Source organism: Hippopotamus amphibius, chromosome 2 (assembly GCF_030028045.1).
Source record: "Hippopotamus amphibius kiboko isolate mHipAmp2 chromosome 2, mHipAmp2.hap2, whole genome shotgun sequence".
Lineage (NCBI taxonomy): Eukaryota > Metazoa > Chordata > Mammalia > Artiodactyla > Hippopotamidae > Hippopotamus > Hippopotamus amphibius.
This window is the reverse complement of record NC_080187.1, coordinates 2883587-2904693: the sequence shown is the minus strand read 5'-3', so window position 1 is coordinate 2904693 and position 21107 is coordinate 2883587. Positions and strand designations below refer to the sequence as shown.

Below are 21107 nucleotides of genomic sequence, written 5' to 3'. Positions count from 1 at the left end.
AGTTTACAACAGGACAGAATTTAGAACCCAGGCCTCCTGCCCCCCAGCCTGGGTGCTCTCTTGCCTTGTCCTGGCTTCCTTGGCACCTGAGAGGGGAGGTAGTCACTAACACTGACCTCCGTGGGCCACTGGAGCATCCAATGGCCTGGAGACATGACATTTGAAAGCACCCAGGACAGTTAAGAGCAGAGTGCAGATGGAGGGGAGCTGACTCCTGCCGGCGAGGTTGCTTTATCCCTCTTGGATGAGTGTGTGGGAATCACACCCCCTCCTGCCCCGTGCCCCAGAGAGCCTGCTCAGGAAGCCAGCCTGCAGGGACAAAGATGCTCTTGTTGGGTTTCAAGCTTCCCGCAAAGAACAGAAATTCCAGGGGGCAGACTTCTGAAACCCTTCTGCAGGGAGGGGATGGAAAGAAGGCTCTCTCCCTCCCCCACTGCTCTGGGCTGACTCAAATATCCTTCCCTCAGTGGAACTACTTTTTCTGATGATAAAGGAAATACATGCTCACTGTAAAAACATAAATAAATAAGTTTGAGCAAGTCACAGTGTGTGAATTACAGAGTGTCACTGCCCCACCAGCCCCAGGCTTTGGAGAAGACCCAGTTAACACACGGGCATGTGGCCACCGGGTTTTTCACTGCGTCTGGAAAGATGCTGTTTCTGCAGCCGTCTGTTCGTGCCAAGAGGGGTGTGGAGAGCTGGGTAAAAGCCTGGGCTTTTGAGTTGGAGAGACCTCGCTGGGACTCCCTGCCACCACTGCTGAGCACTTGCACACCTGTAAGGTGGGGACAGTCACACTGGCCTGGCTAGGGCATGAGCATTCAATATGTGGATGCAGGTAAAATGCTAAACAGAGAGCCGGGCACTTGCCAAGGGCTCCCCTGAGATTCCAATTCAAGTCCAAAACCCTCCCTCCTGACCCTACCTTCCCGATCAAGCCCAGGAGTACAGAGCAAGGGGTGTGGTGGGGCAGGGTTGACCCCTGGGGTGGCTGCTCCTCCTTCTGCCCACCCAGAAGGGCTGGCACGGGGGAGGGGTCCCATTGAACACGGTGCCCCAGTGTCCTGTCCAGGGACCCCCTCCCTGGAACTCGGCTCAGAGAGCTGGCTGTTGGAGCGTTGGTGGAGGTGCCACACGTGGAAGGGATTCCACGGGCAAACACGGGTGGGACTCCTGGGTCAGGCAAAGTGAAACTGGGCCTTCACCGCAGCATCTCCCGGGGCCTCGAGCTGCACTGTGACCGGGCGGCAGTGTCTCGCCCCTCCTCTGTGTTCTCGGCTCTGGACCCTCCTTTTTGGAAACTTATTTTTTTTTTTAACAGTTTAAGATTTGCAGCAAAATTGAGACAGCTGTACAGAGTCCTCAGCTCCCTGCACCCAGTTTTCCTAATTATTAGTGTCTTACAGCCCTGTGGGATGCTGGCTACAATTAATCAACCGATACTGATACGTTAACAGCTGAAGTCCATTCTTTACTCAGATTTCCTTAGTTTCCCCCTAATGTCCATCTCTGTCCCAGGACTCCATCCAGGACCCCACAGGGCACTCAGTCATCACATCTCCTCGGGCTCCTCTGGGCTGGGACAGCTTCTCAGACTTTCCTTGTTTTCGGTGAACTTAGCAGTTTTGAGGAGGGCTCACCAGGTTTCTGCAGAATGTCCCTTAGTTGGGGTTTGTCTGATGTGTGTCTCTTGGTTAGACTGGGGTGGGTGATGGCTTTGGGGAGGAAGACCACAGAGGTGAGGTGCCCGCCTCACCACGTCCTACCGGGGTGCTTGCTGTCACCAGGACTCAGCACTGCGGATGCTGACCTTGGTCCTCGGGCGGAGGTCGTGTCTCCTTCGCAGGGCCCCTTTTCCCTTCCATGCTGCTCTCTTTGGCCTCCTGGGCCCCCGTCTCGGGGCCGCCCGCATGGAACCGTGCACTTCGGCAATGCTGAGCCAGCCCGAGCCTGGCACCCAGTAGGTGCCTAATTAACCATCTCTGAACTGTGTGGAGCAGGGAAACCCAACCCACGCTGCCGGCCTCATTAGGGATGAATTTCTCCCTCGATCCCTGATTGGAGTCCCTCTCGGCTTGTGGTCTAATTAAGCTCAGCGGCTGCCTCGAGCCTGGCTCGTTGGCGCTGCTCACCCGCGACTTGGGGAGCTCCCGAGGCCCCCCACTCTCAGCCTCTGCCCACCCAGGAGAAGCGCACCCCCAGCCAGAGGGGCATCCCGCTCCCCCACAAGTGCCCTGTTTTTAACCCCACATAGAGCTCGGAATCACACCAGCACAGAAAGATGCACAGCCCCAGATGAGCGATCTGTGGCCGTGGCTGGGGCCGTGGCTGTCCCCCGCTCCACCCCCCTCAGCCTCAGGGGCCTGGGACCCTGGAGCATCCAACGCCTGCCCTACTCTGGTTGGCTCTGCTTCCCCTGGGCTGGCATCCATCAAAGTCCATCAAAGCCACAAGCAGCCTGTGAGCCTGCGTGAGTCCCAGCTCCACCCACACAGACACCACGGGGGCGGCACCCCCCCCCCCCCCCGGAGATGGCCTCAAGCCACAGAGAGGAAAATTGAGGTTCAGGGAGGGGAGGTGCCTGTGCCAGGTCCCACCGTGCACAGTGGGAAGGTGAGAATCAAGCCAGAGCCCAGCCCCGGAGCACGCAGCCCTTCCCGTGAGCGGGGCCCCTCTGCTCCAGAGCATATTCAGGCGGAACATGGAAGGGGCTTTGCCAGCGCCACTGAGCCGGACCGCCTGGCCTGGGGCAGGTCCGGGCGGAGTGCGGGGTAGGCTCGCCTGAAGCTGCCCAGACAGGCTCCTCCTTTAGGGGATTTGGGCAGAAGCCCCCACTCCGCGCATCCAGATGGGGGGGCGGGGCTTGGCATCAAGGGTGTCCCTCAACTCTGATTCTTATTTCACGTGCCCCAGGGGGGCTGTTTGAGTGCGCGGTTTGGGGGATACGAGCCAGCCTCCCCCGGGGAAGGACGGGGGCAAAGCGGGGCCTGGCCGCTGGGTCAGGAAAGTGGGGACCTGACAGACACCCCGATGCTGCCCTCCTGCTTTCACCTCCTGTAGCCCCCCACGGCCCCGGGAGAGTCTTCCTATGGCGGGCAGGTACGCAGGGCTGCCCAGGGCCCTCATCCGCGCCTCCCGACGGCCCCACCTGTGGTGACGCTGCCTCCGCCCCATCACACCTGCTGTGCCCTCTGCAGGCCCACCCCCCCGCGCCCCCCGCCAGGGGGTCTGGTTACTGCCTGGGGTGCCCCCCCAAGCTCCACACTGTGATTGTCACGCTGACTGCAGTTATTAAAATTAATTTCCTCCAAACAGGGAGCGTGCGGATGGCTGCCTGGACCACAGCAGCAGGGGCTCACTAGACGGGGACGGGCTCCGCCTCGGGCGGGATGGAAGGTCGGGATTGGAGCGCGGAGGGGATTCTCCTCCCTGCCTCTGTCTCCCAGCCCGAGGGGTGGGCCCGTCAGGACCCCAGCCTGGGACTATAGCAAGTTTGTCTCTCTCCAACCCCTCAGCCGTGGGGCGCAGCTCCGGTGATGACCCCCACGTTACAGGGGAAACTGAGGCAGAGAGATACCCCGGCTGGTAGGTTGCCCACGTCTGTCCAGCCCGGCAGGGCGCAGGAGGCGGAGCTCCAGCACCCCCGGGAGTGTCAGGACCTGCTGCGTCCTGTGGCCGACAGCCCAGAGCCTGGCTCCGCGAGGGCCTGGCCCGAGCTGCCCACTCCGGGAGGACGCGGGGAGGGGCAGCGCTGGGAGAGAGCGGCCGCTCCGTGGGAAGAGGGCGCGGAAAGGGCTCCTCCGGCGTGGAGGCCGCGCCAGACCCAGGCCTGCAGCCCCTCACTGCCACTCCTTCCGTGTAGACCTGCCCCTCCAGGGTCCGGGTCACCGCGGCCCACGTCTCTCCTGGAGGCCTGCGGTCCACAGCGGGCCTCACAGCCACGGTCAGCAATGGGGTCTGGGCGGGGCAGGCGGGGTGGGAGGCCAGGAAGGGCCGCGGACAACAGCCGCTCCCTGAGGGTCAGCCCACCGCCACCGCTGGCCGCAGGGGCCCGGGGCTGGCCTCAACCTCTCGGAGCCCACATCCTTCCTCTCGAAGTGCGGTGGCCCCGCAGTCAGAGGCGACAGGGCAGCAGCTGTGGGTTTAGTCCAGCCCCGGGTTCGGCCCACGGGAGCCCTGCCACGTTGGCGCCACAGAGGCCAGAACTCAACCCCTCCTCCCTGGCACGCATCCGGAGGGCACGCCACCAAGCCCCCCGACCACGGGGATGTCCCCAGACGCCAGGAGCCGCTCGGTCACACCGCCCCCTCTCCCGGGCAGGGAAGCCCCGGGGAACAAGCGTGGGCCGGCGCTGGAGCCCACCCTGGACCCTGTGCGGCTCACCTCGCCGCCCTGAGCCTTGGGCCCCCGTCCGCGATATGCAGGTAACATTCGTTTCTGCACCCTGGCTCCACACCCGCGGGCTGAGACCCAAGGACCGCCCCCCCAGGCTTCCACACCCGCAGGCTGAGACCCGAGGACCCCCCCCCCAGCCTTCCACACCTGTGGGCTGAGACCCAAGGACCCCCCCAGCCTCCCTCGAGGCCCCTGCTCTGGGGACACACATGACAACATCCAGTGAACCAGGCAAACAAGTGGGCACAGGGCCACAGCACCCAGGGGCAAGACCTGCAGGGCGGGTGACATCCCCGCGCTTAGCCTTGCTTTGGGGCCGGGGCAGCGTGGCTGTGCTAAATGATCCCACCTCATATGAAAGAGGTAACTGAGGCCCAGCCAGGGCACCAGCCCAGAGAGGCCCCAGCAGCCTTGGAGCCCAGACTCCAACCCTGCCCCGCGCTGCACCTCACTCCCTGACACCCCCTCCTTCCGGGGAGCTGGGGCAGGAGTGGCCCTGAATCTAACCTCGAGGCCGCGTGAACCCAGAGGTGAGCTTCGAGGGACATGGCCCGAGGCTGATCCCTTAGTTTTCTTCTGGCAAAATTCACCGCTTCCTGTTTCCCAGATAATAGACACCAAGAGACCCATCGGGTTGGGGGCAGAGTCGGCTCTGATGAGCTTTATGTGCATAAATGAGAACCAGACGGAGGAAATACCCTCAGCTTCACCACGACACCAGGGTATGAAATTCAAGGGAAATATGTTAAGGGCAAAACATACCAGGGCCAACTCAAGTTCCGGCAAGAAGCTCCCCAGGGACCCCACAGGCCGAACGCGTTCCCGAGACTCAGCAGCTTTGGGGGCGGAGTCCAGGACGGGAGGGTGTGCAGCCACTCAGGCCCAAGGTGCCCACGGGATGAGCCACCCCGAGAGCTCGGGGCCCGAGCCAAAGGCAGGGCAGCCACGGCCCAGACACTCTCCTATGAGTCTGCCCGGGCCTCAGTGTAGCTGCCTGTCTAATGGGAGCATGACACTTGCTGGAACAGCCCCCATGGGGCCGCGCAGGAGGCCAGCCCCGGAGGCGCAGGCGTGTGCGCCCCGTGCGGAACCTCAGTGTCACCGACGTCCCAGCAGGTTGGTGACGAATAGTGTCCAACCCCATGGACTTGCCACGAGCCTGTTTCTCCTCCATCACGGCGACTTGGTGACTTGGAAACCAAGCCATTTGTGGCGACCTGTGTTGGCATGGCCGAGAGTAGACGCCCCTCAAACCTGCTGGGGGCCCCAGCCTCACACCTCCTCCTGCACCATCGGCTCCCCAGCCCCGGCCGAGGCGGACGCCCTGCTCTCAGGTCACTGGTCCAGGGGCCGTGCACAGGCTGGAGTGGGGACACCTCCAGGGCGCCGGGCAAGTGGGCGAGACCAGGGGGGAGGAGGCGGCGGCGGCAACGGAGAGAGAGGTGAGGGCTGAGGGTGCCGGGGAGTCGGGGAAAGAACCACGGGCAGGTCCAGAGGGCTGTGCGGCCAAGAAAACGGAGACGGGCAGCCCCGAGCAGGGCCAGGGTCCGGCCCAGAATCCACAGCCCCACCCCTCGGGGTGCAGGGCGGGCTCCCGAGCCCCCGCCCAGGCCCCGGGCTACCCGGTTCCCAGTGAGGGCGGCGGGGGTGGGGTGGGGCTAAGAGAGGCCTCAGAGAGGAGACCACAGCCCGGCAGCGGGGCGCCCGGGCCCTCCCGGAACGTCCCCCGGGGCCCAGCCACAGGAACAGGGATAAGCAGACGTCCACGCGGCGCCATGAGGAGGCCGTGGAGACAAGCGGGGAGCAGTTCGCAGAGCGCGGGACGACGGACGCCCAGCCTGGCGTGAGGGTGACCGTCACCCAGGGCCCCGCCAGGCTCAGGGGTCTGGGACGCCCACGTGCGGGGGCACGGCCGCCGGGGGGGCGGGGAGGAGGGCTCATCCGTGGCAGGTCCGCACCCCCACCTCCAGGCTCCCAGGCTGGTGAGAACGACTGTCCGAGGCCTTGGTGGGCCACACGCAGGGCCCAGGCCCTGGAACGTTCCCGTGCCGGAAGGATTTCCGTGGTCCCAGGGCCACTGGAGACAGGATCAGGGTGGCGCTGGCCGTGTCCACGATGACACGAGCACATGGCTCACGAAGTGCTGCCTGGCCTCGGCCCTTGACCCCGCTCGGACCCCCCTAGCCTGAGTCCCATCTCACACCCCAGGAGGCGGAGGCCAGGGGAGCGGACGCGTTCACACGGTGGGGCTCCTCCGGGGTGCGTGGTGCCCAAAGTCCCCCATGACTTCTGCCTCTGCCCTCTGCCCGGGCCCCCCACCCCCGGAGGGATGAGGCTGCAGCGGGGGAGCCCGGGTGGAGCGGGACGCACCAGACGGCCCAGCACCCGGACACCCTGGCCCCTGGGAGCTGCAGCAAGCAGACTCGATGGGGACAGGAGAGTGAAAGCGTGGCCCAGGGCACCCTCCAGGGTGAGACGTGGCTGAGGGCACAGGGGCGGGGCCTTTGTCGGGGACAGGAGCTCCGGGGAGGTGATGGCTGAGCTGGACGTGGACGTGGACATGCAGGAGAAGGCACGGTGTGCTGGGTAGAGGGAGGCGGGGATGCCGCCCACGGGGGTTACGCCAAGTGCAGAGGCGTGGGCAGTGGGCCTGGGGGAGGGGCAGGGCGGCAGGGAGAGGGGGAGGGGAAGGCAGCCCAGGTGGGGTCCCTGGGGCCCCTGCACATCCCCCAGAGGGCGAGGGGCAGACGTGGAGGCCCTGCGGGACGCGGTCAGATCTGCGTTCTAGAAAGATCCCTCCAGCTGCAGAGTGAACAGGAAGGGGCAGCCCGAGGTGAGTGACCACCAGGAGCCGACGCATCCCCCAGGCAGAGCTGAGGAGGACGAGGGGTCAGTGTTTCAGAGGCTGAAAGTGAGGACCCGTCCTCCTCGATGCTCATTTCTGGAGTCGCCAGGGTCACCAGGCCGGTGGGGACAGAGCCCCCTCCCGTGACCTCCCTGCCTCTGGGCGGGGCCCCTGGTGCAGGGACCGGTCCCTCCCTGCGAAGCGCGTGGGGTGGTGAAGGGTCAGGAGGGGCCCTGCTTTTACAATTTCCTTCAGGCCCTAGAGGAGCCCCTTTCCCTTTGCCTGCTCGGAAGCCGGGCACAGCTGCCAATGCCCCACCCTGGACACGTGTCCAGGGAGAGCGCCCAGCCGGCCCAGGAGCGAGAGGCCAGCGCCACCTGGCTGGGCAGTGCCAGGAGGGAGCCCCGCGTGCCGGTGGCCTGGACGGGTTCCAGCGCTGCCCCCGTAGGGTTCTGCCTCCGGCCAGCAAGGAGGCCAGCCCTGGAGCCCCACACACGGGCCCCCGGATCGGGGGCTGGGGGCCTGCCCTCCGGGGTCGGTGGTGCTTTTCCACGCCCTCTACCTCCTAGGAGGGAGCCACTCGGCCTCACCAGCAAAGGCGCTGCTGGTGTCTATAGTCGCGCCTCCTCTAAGTGTCTGCTGCCAACCTGACGCTGCTGGGCAAGCCACTGCCCCCTCCCATGAGGAACCCGGGGCGCGGGGGTGGGCGGCCTCTTGGTGGCCCACACAGGCCGGCTGACCTGAGGCCCCTGGGCTCCCCCATGTTGAGGCCATGCTGGTCCCACGCCCCTCGCCCACGCCAGCCCTGAGGGGTGGCCGGAGGGTTCAGGTGACAGCTCCGCACAGACACAGGCCACTTTTGTTCCCTCAGCCCCTTGCGTGGATGTCCTGCCTCCACACGGCTCAGGGTCCCTGGAGCTGGGCAGGGCAGCCCCTGTGCCTAGGACAGGCCAAGCCACACCAGGCACTCCGGGCAGCGGGGCCTGGAGCGCTGGGCCCATCAGTGAGAGCACAGAGCAGACCCTTCGCCTCTGTCCCAGGGTCTTCAGTGACCACACATCAGGCCGGGCCACAGCGGAGGACCTGGGGGGCTCCGCCCAGCCCAGCCCAGACCCCGTCCCAGCCCTTCAGGGAAAGGGAGGGGTTGGGAGCGTCCAGGGACCATCCCACACCCGCCCGGCACACGCTGCGCCGTCTCCTGTCCAAACCCGAAGCCCCAGGGCAATTTTTAGAGAAAACGTGCTCGAGGCGGCAGGAGGGAAGCACGTGAGGGCGCAGGCGGGCACGCGGACCGCTTAGGACCAGCGAGCCTGGGTGGGGCATGGAGGCCGCGGAGGAGGGGCCCCAACCGCTGTCAGGGCCTTGTGTTCAGGCAACACCCTATGGGCTAAGGACGCCAGGACACACCACACTGGGGCTGGTCCTCCCGCTTGCAGAAGCAACCCTGGAAGAACCTCGTCCCCTCTGCACCTGCGTGGGGCGCGAGGCCCACGGAAAGGAGGAGGTGGTGGTGGGCGAGGTGGGGAGGGAGGCCGCCCGAGCAGGTGGTGCTGTTTCCCCAAGCAGGCTTTAGAGTGGGCTGGGGTGAGGGACCCAGAGGCCCAGACAGGGCAGGAGCTGCCTGGGGCTTCACCGTGAACTAGCGTCCAGGTTGGGGCCTGAAGCCCGCCTGCCTGCAACCGCGGAGAGCTGACATCTTGTAGGTGGTCCAGTGGCGCCTGCAGTGGCCCCCAGGTGGGCCAGAGCCACACTGACCGCTGTGATCTTCTGCGGGTCCAGGGCCCCTCATCACCGTACAGGGCCTTGGCACACCCAGGCTCTGTGCATTCAGGAGCCCCGAGAACCTTCTGCCTCAAACGTGTCCCGTCCCAACCCTCACTCAGGCTGGAGCTCGACCCCTGCTCTCACCACGGGCTGAGGCTGGGCTCCCCGGCTGCCCCCCTGCTGAAATGCAAATACTCACAAACTGAACCCTCAGCATGCACCTCTCATAGCCGCTTTCATCAAGACCCTCAGAAGAAACATGGGCTGCATCTTCCCCAGAGCACCTGCCCCTCCAGGCCTGGACGGAAGGACCCTTCTATAAACAGTGTCATGAGAGGCTTCCCTCTTGGCCGCAAAGGCCGCCTCTTCTGCCACAGCTCCCTTTTCGCCCTGGCTTCCAGGAAACTCAGCACCGCACTCAGGGCCACCCTCTCGGCCACCCTGCGTGCCTCCCCACCCGACACTGCCCTCGGGTCGCTCTGCTTTCCCATCTCCCGTCTGTCTTCCTCGAAACGTGCGTGTCCCCGGCGAAGTTCCTCAGGCCTTAGAGGAGTCGGGTGGAATCAGACTTCATCTGTTTGATATTGTGTGGGATGGAGCAGGGTCCACCAGCGAGGCTGATGTCCACGTGGGCCACGCCCGGGCTCAGGGGCCGTGGGTCCTCGGGAAGCAGGTGTGGGGTGCTGGGTGTCAAAGGGTGGTCGTTGGAAAGGCTAGAAGCTGCTGGGGTGGGGGTGGCGGGGGGGCACTAGGCAGGAGGGCAGTCTTTACCAACAGCCAAGTGGGGGTGGGCAGGATGGGCAATGGGGCACTTGTCCCCAGGGGGCCTGCCCACCCTCCGCAGGATGGCTCTGCTTTTCTTTCAAACTAGGACCCCAGCACCCAGGTTTAAGCCGCTGCCCCATGGGTTCTGGCACCTCCTCTGCAGGCATCTGTAGGGGGTCCTGGGGACCGTGGGGGTGCCTGGCCCCTGCCAGCGGGGGCTGACGCTTGCTGGGGGAGGCAGCCAGCGCCAGCCTCCGGGGGGACCAGAAAACAAAGTCTCTCTGTCCCTATTACTCCAACCCCGTCTCAGGGAGCCGTTGAGTGGGGGTGTGGTTACAAGGTAACCGTAAGGAATGGGGACCATTCTGCCAGCAGCCCCAACAATGGCCTACAAAGTTGGGGGTGGGGGGACCTTCAGGTCCCCCCCGTGCTGGTTCCCAGTCTCAGGGTTTCAACGCTCCGTTTCACCCAGGACCCAGTGTGGGGGGCCGGCAGCCCCGGGGGTGCGAGAGGCTGTCAGGCAGCCCAGGTCCACGCACGCGCCGTCCCACACTGAGGGGGAGCCCAGCTGGGCCCTTTAAGAAGAGGAGGGCCGCTGTTGGCACAGCGCACAGCTGGCCCCGCCGGAGACGGGCACGTTCCTGATCCTTCTGGAAGGCTGAGTTGGAAAGGAGACAAAATGTTCCTGCACAGCTCAGTAAACAAGCCTAAAGTGTTTTGAAAGCCTCTGCCGATATAAAGGACTGTGAAATAAATGCAAGAATTGCAAAAGAAGGGCCAGCTGCTGGCGGGGGGGAGAGCACGTGGGCGGGAGGAGGGCGTCCAGGCAGCGGGCCGGGGGCGCCTGTGTGGTGACGGACGGGTCGCCGTGCGTGCCTGTGCTCAGGGCCACGGCCTGCGTGTGTGGACGTGGGGGCTGCGTGCCTGCGTGCCCGGGGCGGGGACGCCTGGTGATGCTCACCTCTGGGAAGGAACGCAGACGCCTGTGGGTGTTTTCGTGCCCGTGGGCGTGCCGCCGTGTCTGTGCGTGCGTGCGGCTCGCCTGCGGTACCCAGCAGCTCCCCGGCTCGCCCCGCCCCTTCCCTAGGAACCCAGCTGGAGGAGGGCCAGGTTAGTGCCACCCTTGGAAGGAAGCAGGGAGCTAATTAAGGGAGACCTGGCGTCTGAAGATGCGACATGGGCAGGAGGCCAGCCTGGCGGGAAGACACGCCCTGGGGCCTGGACCCGCTCCCGCTCTGGTAGAGCCCAGCTCATCCAGGAGGGTTTCACGCGGTCATGATGGTGCAGAGCGCATAGGAGCTCCCCTGGGGCACCCCTGGGCGCTGGGGGAGGCGCGGCCTCAGACGCCAAAGCCTGACCTTCCTGGCAAAGACCAGGATCTAGCCCAGCTCAGCCACTCCCTGCTCTGTTGACCTGGGGCTCAGCTTCCTCACCAGTAAAATGGGCAGAACATCACCTCCCTCCCAGAACGGTTATGCAGTTTGCATGAGAGCCCTTGCGGGAGACCAGGCAACTGCAGCAGAGAAACACGCCCCCCCTCAACCCCACCCATCCCTGTCCCAGCTCTGCACCGTGGCGAGGAGGAACGCCGCCAGGTGGGGCCCTGCTGTCTGACTGCGTTGGGGCCGTCAGCCTCACCCTGGGGAGGAATCACCTCCCCACCCCGATCCCACCACCGAGACCACCATCCCTTCCCATCACTCAGGAGCCTTGAGACCTGGCAGTCAGCCTGACTCATGACTGGGCCCTGGAGGGACCACACAGCATGCAGGCCGGCTGGGACAGGCACTAAGCAGGGCCCGGGCCGTCCAGTGGCAGCACACTGCGCTGTGGGAGAGACGTGGCGGCCTTGGGACCTCGGCAGGGCCTCGAGGAGGGCCTCGAAGGCTTGAGATAACACGTGAGGCCTGTGGGGGGTACGAGGTGGGTGGGAGCCAGGGGGAAGGCAGGGCAGACCAGGAGAGCTGGCTAGAACAGCACCTGCACACAGTAGGCGCTCAGTTAATGCCTGTTGCATGCATGAATAAGCCCTGTGTGGCAGGAGAAAACTGAACCCACAGAGGGAATGTCCCGCTAAGGTCACGATGTCCTGTTTGCCTGGCCCCACGGCTGCGCCCCTCCCTGCCCGAGAGGCTGGTACCCCTGGCCAGGCGGGCGCCCAGCAAGGGGCCCCCACCGCCGGCTCCTCTGCGAGGGTTGCGAGCGCCTCCGAGGCTCAGGGCTCAGCGGGCGGCAGCAGCCTCTCCGTCGCTGGAGAGCCAGGCAGCGCGGGAGCCGCCAGGACCCGGAGTTCCTGCCCCAACCCTCCTGCGTCCTCCAGCCTGGCTGCAGCGGGACGCATCGCGGCCAGGAGGCCCATCTGGGAGGGAGGGGCCGCGGGGGCGCCAGGGGCGGCGGCTGCCAGCCAATGCCCGCGCTGCCAGGCCGTCCACCCCTCAGCTGGTGGGGGACTCCCCGGCGGCCTGAGCCTCCAGGTACCTGTGAGCCAAACCGCTCAGAAACCACAGGCCAAACGAAGCCACTTGCTAAAGTGCCCGGGAGAGAGGGAGACACCGCGGTTTCTGTCCCAGCCGCCCCGCCCAGGAAAGCTAAGGCAGCGAAGGGCATGGGGGAGGGGGGCGGGGGGGACGCCCTGAGCTGCCCCCAGTCCTCAGCCCCCAGGCGACCGTGGCCGATGGGCCGTGCACACAGAACCCCCTCCAGCAGGTCCAGCGCTGGTCCCGGCCCTGGGGGTCTGCTGACGCCTGGCTCGTCCTCCTCCCTGTTAGGAAAGTGACAAGGGCTTGGAGTATTGTCCCAGCCAGACAGGGAAGGGGTGGAGCACAGGGTGAAGAGCAGCGACAGGGCCAGGCTGCCAGGACAGCCTCGCAGGGACCAGCTCCTGGGCCAGGGCTGCCTTCCTCCCGGACGATGCGCTCCCCCCGGGGCCCGGGCTGGGTCCCCCCACAGTGTTCACGCAGCTCCTACGGTCACTGCCCTGAAGGTCACAGACACCGGGCAGGGGGCTGCCTCTGCGCAGGGCCGGTGCGCACTGCCTCTCGTCCCCGTAACCCAGGAGCTGGGCCCCAGATGAGGCTACGTGTCCAAGGCCACACGGTCCGTGGATGGACAGGGGGGTGCGGCCCCTGGGCCCCCAGTCTGCTCCTGTTTCCAAGGGCTGAATGGCTGGGTCACAGGCTAGGCTCTCATCCCCCAGCCTGGGAAGGGACGAAGAGAGGAACAGGGGCCCTCAAGCTCTGAGAGGCAGGGAGAGGGCGGGGCTGGTGTGAGGCCGGAAAGCAAGTGGGTCCTCTTGGGAGAGTGCAGTGTCCATCCCGTCCTGGGGTGGGAGGGGGCAGAGCCTCGCCGCCGTGCCCATGTGCAGGAGGATGTGTGCGGACGAGAGGGGGCGGGGAGGGTGCAGGGAGAGGATGCAGGGGGAGGGTGCGGGGGGTCCCCTCAGTCCCTCTCTGGCCTCTCTTCCCACATCTATGAAAGGAAAAGGGATCCAGCTGGGACAGGGTCCTCCTCCTTGGGGTCCAGGGCAGGGGACGTCTCAGAGGCAGGGACAGCCCAGGTGGGTCAATCACGCCGCCAACAGGGAGGGAGCCCCAGGCTCTGCGCCAGGCTCAGGTGTCAGTGGAACCCCGCTCCCTTCTCAGAAGGCCCCCTCTGGGTGACTGCACCCCTGTTACCGCACTGGACCCGGAGGCCCTTCTCCTGCCCCCGGGGTCCTCGCCTCCGTCTGGAGGGCAGGGAAAGGATCTCCAGGCTCCGGCAGGCCCGCGCAGCTGGCGGGCCCCGTAGGACCAGCACCCAGCATGCAGGACTCCCAACCCTGCACCCCTTGAAATCCCCAGCGAAGCCCTTGCCTCACCAGGCACAGAGCCAGCTGGGGGGAACACGTGGGGGCCTCCACGCCGGGGCCTATGTAAACAAACACTGCAGGGTGCGTGAACCCCTAAGGAAACTCCTGTAATAAAAGACCCCGGGGGTTGCTGAGGGAAGAGAGGGAAACAGGAGCTGAGCGTGGAGGGAGAAGAGGGAGGGAGGGCATAGGACGGCCCTCTGGGGACCCAGTGGTACCCCAGAGATGGAGCAGCCAGAAGGTGATGCGGTGAGGGGAGCAGCGCCCAGGCCACGGAGGCCCAAGGAGAGATGATAGTTCCCGGGGGGCTGGGGGGGATGGGCAGAAACCTGGTTCCCATCCCTCCTCCCCACTCTGGACGCTCGAGGACGGGGCTGTTTGTCTGGAGAAGGAGTGGGGGCAGGGGAGGATCAGGAGACTCGTGGATGCCCTGCGCACGGGACACACACGCCTCCCCCAGCCTCAGTGTCCCACTCTGTAAGATGGGCGTGCCTGCTGCCCCGAGGTGCCGGGGCACAGCGAGGATGGGCCGGCCGAGAGCGCGCAGGGTGCCCGGCACACCCGGAGCCTCACTGAGCCGTAGTTCTCTTTCTGAGGTCCCCTGCGGCAGTGGGGAGGGACACGGGCGCCCCCCACCCCCAGCAGTTCCAGGCCTTCCTTTCCTGCTGACGCCTGGTGTGCCTGCCCCCGCCACCCCCAGGAGTTCAAGGTGGGACGTGTCAGCGTTGCCCGAGGGCGCTTGGCAGGGCCCTGCCGTGTGGGGTCCCAGGTTCGTGCCGAGCTTGAAGAGCAAGGCCTGCCCGGCACGGGGTTGGTGGCACCCAGGAGCTGCTGGGTAAAGCCTGGACGTCCTGCAGTAAAGACGGGGTTTGACCTGAACCTGGGCTCCCGAGACCTCCTCACCCCAGAGCCCTTTCCCCAGGGACCCCATTAACATCTCACACAGCTGGTGTTCCCGGAGCAGCTTCCGGAAGCGCCGGGGCAGCCAGATGTCTTCCCCGCCCCCAAGGGAGCACAGAGCTTCATCTTCTAGGGCAAGGGTCCTTCAGGGTTTTGGGCGGCTCCACGTGGCAAAGCTACCAAGTTCAACAGCCACCTCGGCTAAAGGGCAGGGAGAGCCCAAGCGCCCCACCGTCACTCTCACTGCTGGGCATTTCTCACTGGGTTCGGGGGACATTGAAGAGCTCAGGTCCCCGCCTCCACCTCTCCCACCTGCAGCCATCGCAGGCTCCCCACCAGCATCAGCTTCCTGAAATATGCATGTTGGCGTACCACTCCCTCCCTAAACAACCCCGCTTGGCTCCCCATTCCCCCAGAATGGAAGGTCTCATCATTCACCGGCTTCCTCTCCAGTGCCAGCCTCTCTTTCCCAACTCAGCTCCCCAAATTGAGGTCACACCTCCTCCTCCTCCCTTCGTCCCAGGGACCTTCAGGATGTCCAGTTTCACCAGGAGCACCTCCCAGTCTGCCCCACCCCCCTCATCACAAGGCCCGTGCCCCGTGCCGGTCCCTCCCAGCTCTGCCTCCAAGCTGGTCTGAAAGCTGATTCATACTAGAGTGGAAACAGCTGAAAAGTGGGCTGCTGGGCAAATTCACCTTGGAAACACATCACTATTTACGTGGAGCTCCTAGAAGTCACCCTTTAGCCAAATGCCCAGAGTTTTATTTTTTATATATTTTTTGGCCATGCCGCGGGGTGTGTGGGATCTTATTTCCCCAACCAGGGATTGACCCCACTCCCCTCTGCACTGGAATCGCAGCGTCTTAACCACTAGACCACCAGGAAAGTCCCAGGCCCGGAGTTTTACATCAGAGAAACACACCCCCCTCCCTTCTCAAGGCCCACAGTGGGACAGTGACTGGAGCAGCCCCTCCTCGAGTTGGTGGCAGGGTTGGGTCATGACCCCAGGGGTCTGGCCTGCAGTCCAGACCCCCTCCCTTTCCCAACCCAGCCGAGGGTGGGAGGCTTAGAGCCCTCTGGCCCCCAGAAGCGCCCCTGGGTCATGGGACTTCAGGAATCAGAAAGGGGTCCCACAGAAGGGGTCTGGTGGAGGGATCCCAGGCCCTATCACCAGGCAGGCAGGGAGGCCATGGGCCTCCAAATTCCACGCTAATTGGTGTCTGGCAAGCACGATTCTTGATGGCAGGCCTGCTTTTCTGCACACTGACCCCACCCCCGGAGGCCCCCTAAAACCCAAACGGACGCAGCCCCATCCGCCTGGGCTGCCCCAGGACGCCTCTGACCTGGGCCCTCTCCCAGCCGGGAGGCACCACGGCGGCTGGGCTGCAGGCCCGGGGGGACCGGCTCCCTGACCTCGGGGCCAGAGCATCGCAGGGAACCCAGCAGGAGACCGAGCGGGCTCCAGAGGCGTCCGGGGGAGGTTAGAGGCGGCCATGTAAACAGTGACAGGGAGGTGCGTCTGCCCTGATCCCGATGCTGGGAACTGGCTCCAGGCAGAGCCCGCCCCGCGGGAGCTGCCCAGCGGGACTGCTGTGGGTCAGGATTCCAGGGTCGGTCCTGCAGACGGCCACCAGGGCCAGGCCTCCCGCTGCCCCGAGGGCCTGGGGTTTGGGGACAATGGCTGCCCAGCAAGGAGGAAAGGTGGGTGTCCCTGGGCCCCCACACACCGTGGTCTGTGGACAGGACAGGAGGGGCAGGAACGAGGTCTCGGGTGCAGCGGTGGCTAAGGGCTAACCGTTTTCATCCCAGGACAGTCCCCAGGTGTCCCCCCTTTGCCCCCAGGAAGCAGGGAAGACCCAAGCCGACCCCTGCCGGAGAAGACCACGGGGCCTGGCCAGACCCCCACAGCCCCTGGCCCAGCGGGGCTCCCCCTGCCCCGCCCCCACCCTCCCACTCCCCTACTGCCGCCTCTCTCCCATCACCCAGGCCTGGGGGAGCAGACGCCGCCTGCAGCAGGACAGGTCTTAAACTCCCAGCACATGCGCCCTGGCCACAGGATGCCCCCCCACCCCCGCACCCAGCGCTGCAGGACTCCGGAGGGCCACGCGCCCTGGCCTCACCCTCCCTGTGGCGCGCAGGCGGCCAGGCCGCCATCCACCAGCCCCTGCCCCTCCTCCCCGGCAGGAGGCAAAGCAAGCCCCTTCTTTTTTACCAAATCTCTCCCTTTTCTCTGCAAATCTAATTTCTTTTTGGGTCAAGCCACCACGTCCTGAGCACGTTGAAGTACAGTAGGTATGAGGCCATCTCGTCCGCTGGACCCACTGTGAAGCAGATGCTATCACCTCCGTTCTACAGGTGAGAAAACCGAGGGGCGCAGGGTCACAGCCAGGACCACAGCCCAGAGCCCCGGGCTTGCTCCCTTCAGCATCCATCCTCCTCTGTGGGAGCTTCGCCTGGCCCGTCTCCCCTCTGTCCAGCAGGGCAGCCCCTCGGGCCTCGGACCGCCTCTGAGCAGCCCAGCCCAGGGCGGCTCAGCCCCAGCGGGCAGCAGACCAGGCACAGGCAAACAGCCCTGAGGGATTGAGGGTCATATAGACCTGCGGTGACCAGTGCCTCCCTGGGCCTCCGTCCTCCCTTTTGAGGGGAGGGTCCTGCCCAAATTCAGGAGCACCATCTGAGTAGCGATGGCTCCTTTCCTCTGGCTGGAGAGTCGACCCCAGAGGAGGCACCTCCACTCCCAAGGGGCCCCCAGTTCTTCCCAGTGAGACGCCCAGCATCTAGGGGCACAGCCTCCCACCCTCCAGCAGGGCCTGGCTGTTGGGCTCCCTGCCGAGTTCTCGGTGGGCACCCTGGTGACATCCCAGCCTCTGAGCCCCACCTCCCAGCTCCACCGACCCCTCCATCACGAAGCACAGACAGGACGCAGAACCTCAGGAAGGCTCAGAGGCGAGAGCCCTGGCTGAGAACGCTGCTGTCCGGCCAAGGCCACGCTCAAGGCCACGCTCAAGGACGTGTCCAGGACCACCAGCTGGCCCGTCCCCAGCAGGGCCCGTGTAATCTGCCCAAAGCAACACGGCTAGTTAAAAGTTTTATTGATTGAACACAATTGAGTGTTAGTAGTAAAAGTTCTCCTGCTGTAACCCACTTTTTCTTAATGGGTAATCTCAGACACTCGAGTTTGTATGTTAAAGGAGCTTTAGGACAATTTAATAGCTCATAAAATTTTATAGTCCCAGTTGAAATCAGAGTGATAACTCTGGCCTGCACAGCGATAGTTTGCTAAATGTCTCTCATCTATTTTTTCCCCCGTTTACTGGAAAGTTAACATCTGCTCCGCTATGGGCGGAAAGAAAAGGGAAAGAAAATAATGATCTATTTTTCTAGAAGAAAGTGAAGAGATTCGGAATCTCCTGGCGGCATCCTATTTTCCAAACACATGGTTTTCCTTTAAGTCAGAAAGAGGTTCGAGAAACTGGCTGACCCGCAGTTCACGGAAGGAACACCCCAGCAGGCATCGGGACCCCTCAGCAGCTGCTGAGGAACTGAAGTCTATCCAGGCCACGGCCACGGCCCGGGATCAGCCCCAACCTGGGGAGCACATTAAGAATCACTACCTGGTGATTTATAAAGCACCCACTGTGTGCCCGGTCCAGGGGGGCCCACAAAGGCCAAGGGCACAAGTTCACTGCCTGCCAAGGGCTTACCCTTGGCAGATTAAACTGTAACTGGGCTCTGCACCCAGCCAGCCCTTCCGAAGGCTGCTGGGAAGAGGCAGAAGTGAGACTAGGGCTCCAGGGATGAGCATGGTTCAGGGGCTGGGTCCAGAGGACAGGAGAGCACAGAGTCCGGGCTGCACGCCTGGGCAGCGTGTCCCCTGACCTCCAGAGCCTCCGTTTCCCTGTCTTTCAAATGGGAATCACATAGTACCTACCTATGAGGGTCAGTATGAGGATAAAAGGAAATGAAGTGTGTGGAATGCTGGCCAGAAGCTGGTGTTTCAGACACATTATCAAAAAGAGGAAATTTGGGAAAACAACGTGGATGAACCTCAAAACATCAACCGACGTGAAAGAAGGCAGACGTGAAAGGTCACATACGGTACAATTCCTCTTATACGCTGTGTCCAGCATAAGTAAATCCTTAGACAGAACGCAGATTGGTGGTTGCCACGGGCTGGGGGAGGCGGAGGGGGTTTCCTTGTGGGGTGATGACCATGCTTTGGAATTAGATAGGGGGCGGGTGCGTGACATTGCAAATGGGCGCAATGTCACGGAATCGTCCACTCAGAAGTGCTTGGTTTTGTGGTATGTGAATTTCATCTCGATAAAAAAAAACCAAGGGACGTCCCTGGTGGCGCAGTGGTTAAGAATCCGCCTGCCAATGCAGGGGACAAGGGTTCGATCCTTGGTCCGGGAAGATCCCACATGCCTCAGAGCGACTAAGCCCGTGTGCCACAACTACAGAGCCTGTGTGCCGCAACTACGGAAGCCCATGCACCTAGAGCCCGTGCTCCGCAACAAGAGAAGCCACTGCATTGAGAAGCCTGCATCCCGCAACAGAGTAGCCCCCGCTCACCGCAACTAGAGGAAGCCTGCACGCAGCAATGAAGACCCAACGCAAAATAAAAACTTAAAAACTAAAACATTTCTTAAAGAAAGAACTTTATATTGACAAACATGACAGGTGGAGTCCATGCCGGGGCCAGAGCCCAGACACAGGGCCCCCTGCCACCCCTCAGCCTGTGAAGCGTGAGCTGCCGGCCCTCCCCCCACCTGCCCCTTCCAGCCCTGGGAGCTCGGAGCCTGGCCAGTGGTGCCCAGCAGAGCCCGGACACGGCAGGCCGGGGGAGCGAGGAGGTAGGCTGCCCCACGAAGTGCGGTGGAGAGGCCCGCGGCCTGAGACTGCTGGAAGGGCTACGGTAAATGCGAGGTGATTTATGGGGGGGTGTATACGAAAGAGAGAAGGATGAGCTCTCAGGCACGCTGGCTGCTCCTGCCGGGAGCTCCTGCCTGGAGCCACGGGAATGTGCGCCATGAGAAACCCACAGGGGCCCGGCAGAGCCCCCGCCTGCCCTAGACTTTGGGGGTGTTCTGCTCCTCTGCCCACCTCCCCAGCCACGCTCCCTCTCCTGTCTTCTCAGGATTCCTCCCAGATTTCCCATCCCAATTCCACCCAGCAGGGCGAGGGAGCCGGGGGCTGTGGGCCTCCGTGCCCTCCCCGCAGGCAGCCAGGCCCACAGTGTGAGTCTCCTGTCCGAGAGAAGGCTGCCCAGCCCAGCAGCCACGGAGGAAGCACCAGCCACAAGTGGCTGACACGGAGGTGGTGCCGGGCTTTCCCCGCTGGGCCCCACCCCCTGGACAGCCTCCTGGGCTCTTGGCCACCAGGAAAAAGGATAAAAGGGGCTGTGTGCCTCCTCCTGCCACGTGGAAGCACCCGTGCCCGGGGGGCGGGGCAGCAACACTGCCACGTGGAACTCAGGCGCTCAAGGACCACGTGGGCGTTTGGCCGGGTGAGGCTCAGCAGGACCAGCAGCACCGCCCGGTGGGATCCCAGGGCTCGGGGAGGCCCTGCCGCCACAGGTGCCCAGCTCTGCCCAGACCAGGCTGGGCCGCACAGCGTTTGCAACGTCACGTGACTGGCAAGAGACACGCGTGCCGAGGACGCTGCACGTCTTCAGGTTCACAAACGTCCTCACGGGGTGGTGACCCCTTGCCACGCAGGCGGGTGTTATGGAGACGCGCACGTGACCCCTTCCTGCTCATCATAACCCCACACGGAGAGAAGGAGAGCCAATTTGCAGAGCCCTTGGCTTTTCTTGGGGTGGGCTTGCCGTTTTCTCCAGGGAGCGGGTTTCATCAGCTCCGGATGCCCAAGATCCTGAGACCCGGCCACTGAAGGACCGGGCTGGGCAGCCCGCCTCGGGAGCCACACCCTGGCTGGCCCTGCACCCAGTCCCCACGTGCAGCTCAAGCACAGGGCAAAATCCACCTCGCGGGCCTGCAGTGCGACCTTACAGACGCTGAAACTGCAGCAGGACCCTGCCTGCCACCCCACCCCTGCCCCTTGCCGCCCCCTCTGTCCGGAGCCTGCAGGCTGCAGCCCATCTCTAGGTCACCTCCTTGAGACCATCCCGACCTCCCACGGACAGAAGCCTCCGCCTGCCCACGGAGGCATCCCCTGGAGGCCTGTCCTCACGGCCCGCAGCAGCTTTTCAGTCATTCTGTTCTGTGACCTGATCTGTGTTTCTTTCCTGCCTCAGCCTCCGTGGGGCCTGACACCTTCCCCACGGCATCTCCCAAGCTCTGGGCCACGAGAGAGGTCAATATTTGTTGAAGGAGGGCTGGACACTGAAACAGAAAACACTCTGTGATCTAGACATCTGAGTTTGAATCCCGGCCCCACTGCGGAATTGTGACCTTGGGCTCGTTACTTAATCCTTCTTGTCCATAAAATGGACAGAACGACCCGTCCGCAGGCTGGCACAGTTTCTCCCTCACTCTGCCTGCCCGCGAACCTCAAGAGTGGAAGGATTTTTTAGGAGGTCTGGAGACCACCCCCACCACCAAAGAGAGGAGCTGCACTTCTCTCCT

The 21107-nt window shown here is 64.0% G+C and overlaps 1 long non-coding RNA gene across 1 annotated transcript; it reads left to right on the top strand.

The window, feature by feature from the left end:
* Nucleotides 1-16140: 16140 nt before the first annotated feature.
* Nucleotides 16141-19183, top strand: LOC130845855 (uncharacterized). Its single transcript, XR_009051474.1, has 3 exons — nt 16141-16218; nt 16777-16872; nt 18904-19183. It is a non-coding gene; the product is annotated as an uncharacterized LOC130845855 (long non-coding RNA).
* The last annotated feature ends 1924 nt before the right edge of the window (nt 19184-21107 follow it).